This window comes from Falco naumanni, chromosome 2 (genome assembly GCF_017639655.2).
Source record: "Falco naumanni isolate bFalNau1 chromosome 2, bFalNau1.pat, whole genome shotgun sequence".
Classification (NCBI taxonomy): Eukaryota; Metazoa; Chordata; class Aves; order Falconiformes; family Falconidae; genus Falco; species Falco naumanni.
Genome location: NC_054055.1, coordinates 118,102,623 through 118,107,479, shown reverse-complemented (window position 1 = coordinate 118,107,479; position 4,857 = coordinate 118,102,623). Strand labels below are relative to the sequence as shown.

The window sequence follows — 4,857 nt, the reverse complement described above, 5'->3', positions numbered from 1 at the left end:
TATCTTTGGTACAATGTGCTCTTGGGGAAACCATATGGACAAGGGTCTTGGTTCTCCAGCCAGTGAAGACCTGACTTCAGCTTCAACATTCAAAATAATAAATCCACTAATTAAGAAGGAGCCATTATGTATTTTTGTTTGGTCATTTCACACATCAAAGCTTACAACTGAAGTGAAATGAATCTTGTTTGAATTAGAATATTTTCAAATTTTAAAAAATATCTGATCCCAGTGGTAAAATTTCTAGCAAAGAAAAAAATCCGCTTACAGTTGCTGACAAATTGTTCCCATTGCTAATTGTCCTCACCATGGAAAGAGTTGGTTGCACCTTAATTTTCCTTTCCTATACTTTTTTCTTGTATTAGGCACCATTAATAATTTTTCTCACCTTTTTTTTTTTTTTTTTTTTTTTTTTTGTGTTGCAGAGTGTAAATTCCCTCTACAACCAAATTTTGGATCTTTATGTATGTATATGTAGCCTGTGGTAATCACTCCTTAGTAATTTCTAAATAGACCAAGCTACCTGGGTCTAACCAGTCCATTACCCATTCTCTTCTCTAAACCCTGTTTGCTGACGCCTTCATCCGCAGGGCACCCACCTGCCGCATCATGCCGTGGCTCACGGGAAGGTACCACCGTGGCCCTGCAGGTTGTCACCCAGGGATTTTGACCCGGCGCTGGCACAGCTGGTTGTCTGTCCGTCTTGTCTTTCCCATTTCTGTGTGAGTATCCATGTGGTCTCCCTGCCTGGATGTTGGCAGGGTCCAGCACCAGTGGTGCCCACCCCAGGGTACCCACTTTTGTAGTAACCCCCGGTACAAGAGGGAGCAGAGCCTCTCTGCCTGCTCTCCCACTTCCAGAATCCATATTTTCATAACCTTTGAAATTACGGGATCACAAACTGTATTTTTCAAAGCAGCTGGCACCGCTTAGAAGTCGTTTCGTTTTAAACTTCTCTGTGAAAGATGGATTTGTTGAAAAATTACTAACAATCTATAAATCTATATAAAACCAGGATCAATTCTGAAGGAACTCTGTTTATTTTATTGCTCATCTGTGTCACGGTAGTTCTTGATGACACAGAAACCTGAAGTGCAAGACAAACATTGTTTGTCAAACCCTATAAATTGTCATTAGCAGTGCTTGGAAATTTTTCTTTGAAGTGCCTTCTACTAGAAAATGAAATCTTGTGGAAAGCCAAACATTTTGTAGAAAAATTAGCTAAGATCAACAATTTATTTTTTTTCAGGAGAATGGCTAAAACAAGTAAACTTGACGATTTCTATTTTGATAATTCTGTAATAATTCTTTTCTTTGACTTTTTGTTACCATTTATATAGCTTTATTAAAACTGTAAAATGTAGAAAGGAAATTTTAATTTCATAAGAGCTTTATATATATATATATACACACACATATATAAAGCTTTATATATATATACATATAAAATATCTGCTCTAAATGCATTTTTATTTTTTTGTGTATGAGCTTCAGGTGTGAGGAAGGAAAAAAAAAGCCTCTTTCCTCCACATAATATATGGGGAAATTAAGGTTATACTTAAGGTCACAGGAAACCTACAGGTAAATTCATGATTAGCCCAGTTTTTACTCTGTTCTAGTTCCATTCTTAACTCAATTTACAACCTTCCCCTGGGAGACGTTATACCTACACATCCTTTGAGCCAAAATTCCTTGTTTTCAATTTTTGTTGGGTTGTTCATCTGGGTTTTTTTCTCCCATGTTCTTCTAGGATAATGGTTTCTACAGAAGAACCAGCACTCATTCATTCATAATTACCAAACCACGGTATCTGAGATACTGCTGCAATGATTTTTCTGAGTATAAGTTGCCCTTTGAACAGCAACTGTCATAATTAGGTAGTGATAAAGGTGATAAAAGGCATAAAAATACCTTCTCTAGAGGCATCACATTCTAACAAGGTTTATCAGTATATATTTTTCCTAGCTTAAAGTCGAGCACATAGATTATGTCAGAAGGGGACATAAATTCTTGCTGTGTGCTATACTGTGTCATAGTATAATGTCACACAGTTTATACTTGCATCACATAAATGTCAGACTCTGTCACAATGAAGAAAAAAAGTGGCCTCGTCCCAGGGCAGCTGGAACCGTTCTATTTTCTCTTTTAATTTTCTCTCTTTTTTTTTTTTTTTATTTTCTCTTTTTTATTTTCTTTTTTCTTTTCTTTTTTATTCTTTCTTTTTTCTTTTTTTTTTAATTATTTTTTATTCTTTTTTCTTCCTTTTTCCTTTCTGCTCTTTCCTCTTTCCTTCTTTCCTTTTTTCCTTTTCTTCCTTTTTTCTTCCTTTTTTCTTCCTTTTTTTCTTTCTTTTTTCCTTTTTTTCTTTTTTTTTTATTTCTTTCTTCTAATTACTTTTTTCTTTAGTGGAGAAGAACCCCACCTGCGCCAGGTGACCTTGCAGCCTCAGTGGAATGTGCATATCAGACACATCCTGCATTCTGGTACTGTGAAAATCGGTGCCCTCTATGTAAATCCCTGCTTGAAGTACAGCTGTGCCGTGAGTTGATATAACTGATGAAATGTTGTGAAGCCAGGATGAATCATAACAAGGTACTTATAAGGGATGGGAAAGCGTAAATAAATCAAAGTAGAAATATTGAAACAATCTTTTAACCATAACATTTCAGAGAAAGCGAAAGAGATGGGAAACACTGTTGGAATATATTTTCTGGGCATTCTATGTGTCAGTTGTTAAGCTGTCCTCCAAGAAATCTCCAGGTGGAAGCGTGCGCTCTTGGGGAGCGCTCGGCAGTGCTCTTGTGTCTCACATCAATGCTACATTAAAAAATTCAGTATAAAGTAAAATTTGCTGTACATCTCTTAAGAGAGGGAGAAGTCACTCTCCTTTTCCACAGACTTGCCTTAGGAATGGTAGCCACTTGAAAGCAGACTGAAACCTTTGTGTGTAATTACAGAGATTTTATTTAGTGCGGAGGAACAGATTGTTTGGCTTTGGAACTGGATTCCTCGATTTGGCCCAGTCTCTGATTCAGGAGGAAGCTCACTGCAGCTCTTCAAAAGTCTTCAATTCACAGGTTTGTCTTTAGATTAAGTCTTGCTCAACCGCTGCACTTCAGGAAGCGCAGGTTCTGGAGCAAAATGGCTAGGCACAGAACTGCACATTTATAGCAGTTACTTGAATACGCTGTTCCATTTGCTAGCATATCTCAAAAACAATGGTTCTAAGAATACAAGCTCCTATCTCCTCATGCTATGGTAGATCACCAAATGTCTTAAATTTCTCTTTTTAGCTTGTTTGAGAACTTATATTTAAATGTAGCAGAGAGACAGCATACCATAGAACTTTGCTATAAAAACAGGTGTTTGTTGGTTTATATTCATGTAAAAATACATACGCATTTATGTCACTAGGCTGCATGCAGTACGCAGTTAGAAGAGACATTTCAAGACTTTAACCTGTGTTTTCTCCTTATCCTTCTTTGGATAGTGGACTTTTGCTTTTATCTGTTTTATTGTGCAATGAAATTGGCTTTTGCCATCTGTTAATTTGAGTCTGTTCCCAGCTAAATCATTTGGGGAAAGAATTTGGATCTTCTCCTCTTAGGTGGTAGGAGAAGTTCAAAGAGAGCAATTGCACTGGTTGCATTGGTGTTTGCTTCCCTGCAGGGCCATCTCTACCATTTCTTCTTTATGGGAAGTTTTCAATGAGGCCATTACACCTTTTAAGCTCTTCAGAACAATGACGAAATGAAATTTTGTATTTTGTAGAGATGAAGAATAGACTTTCCAGAGAAGCTGATTTAGGTTTCCTTTCTGACATCAAATGCTGACTTTAATGCAAGAGGCTTAAAAATGCCGATGGATTTTATACTACATTTTCATTTGCTTAGGTGGGATGATTAACAAGAGACTTGAATAATGGGAGAGAGGAAAGATCTTATGTATATATGCTGTGCAAAACCTAAGAGTTAGTTTGTGATCCTGAAGAAACCCATATGTTTTGAATTACTTTAGTTGCCCGTAACAGTTTGTACATTACTGGTTTCATTTATTTATTGTATTGGCCTTGGTGCATTAGTACCTCACAGACCCGTAGAGTAAGTGATGACTGACAGATGTTTTAAGGCCCTGATTCAAGAACGTAATTTGGCTTGTGTTGATTCCTATTCAGGTGAAAGTCAAGGAAGTTAAAGCACTGCCGTGGATGGAGTGAGGCATGTACTTAAATGCCTTCATGAATCATGGTCTAAATAATACTCCCTCAAGGTAAACCAAATACATTCCTCATTCTTTTAGCAGTGAAAAAGGTAGATCCTTAGGCTTTGTCATCCTGTTTCTGAGTGACTTTGATTCGTACCAAAAAACCTTCCTGAAAATTATCACCACTGGAAAGAGGACGAAGCCAGAATTGGTAGCAGGCCTTTGAGCAGTCCTAAACAAAACACAAGCGGGAGCATTAAAATGGAATGGCTTTCCTAATGAAGTTGCTATGGAAATGTCAATAAGCAGAGATGCAAATTAAATGATCTCGTTGGCACTTTTTCTTTCTGTTGTTCTTCCCTAGCTGCCTATGGGAAGGAATATATTCAGGACGTCTTAATGTTGCGCCAGTGTCTGTCACTCGGCTGTCTTATAAAATGGCAATTAGATCAGTAGGTCTGCCACGGAAGGGGCAATTTGCTCCTGTTCTTAAAGCGAGAGATGGAAAAACAGCGGTAGCATTGGGAAGATACGCAGCAGCAGAAACCTCCCTGCCTGAGAACAAGCAGTGCTATGGGATGCTCGATAGCAATTCTCAGGTCTGGTCACACCACGGTGGCAGCCAGCCTTTATTTTGGCTTGCCAGCCATGCCC

General features: G+C 37.9%; 1 long non-coding RNA gene across 1 annotated transcript; it reads left to right on the top strand.

Annotated features, from left to right (window-relative positions):
* Positions 1 to 484: 484 nt before the first annotated feature.
* Positions 485 to 4,256, top strand: LOC121083783. Its single transcript, XR_005826480.1, has 4 exons — positions 485 to 722; positions 2,407 to 2,592; positions 2,958 to 3,077; positions 4,175 to 4,256. It is a non-coding gene; the product is annotated as an uncharacterized LOC121083783 (long non-coding RNA).
* The last annotated feature ends 601 nt before the right edge of the window (positions 4,257 to 4,857 follow it).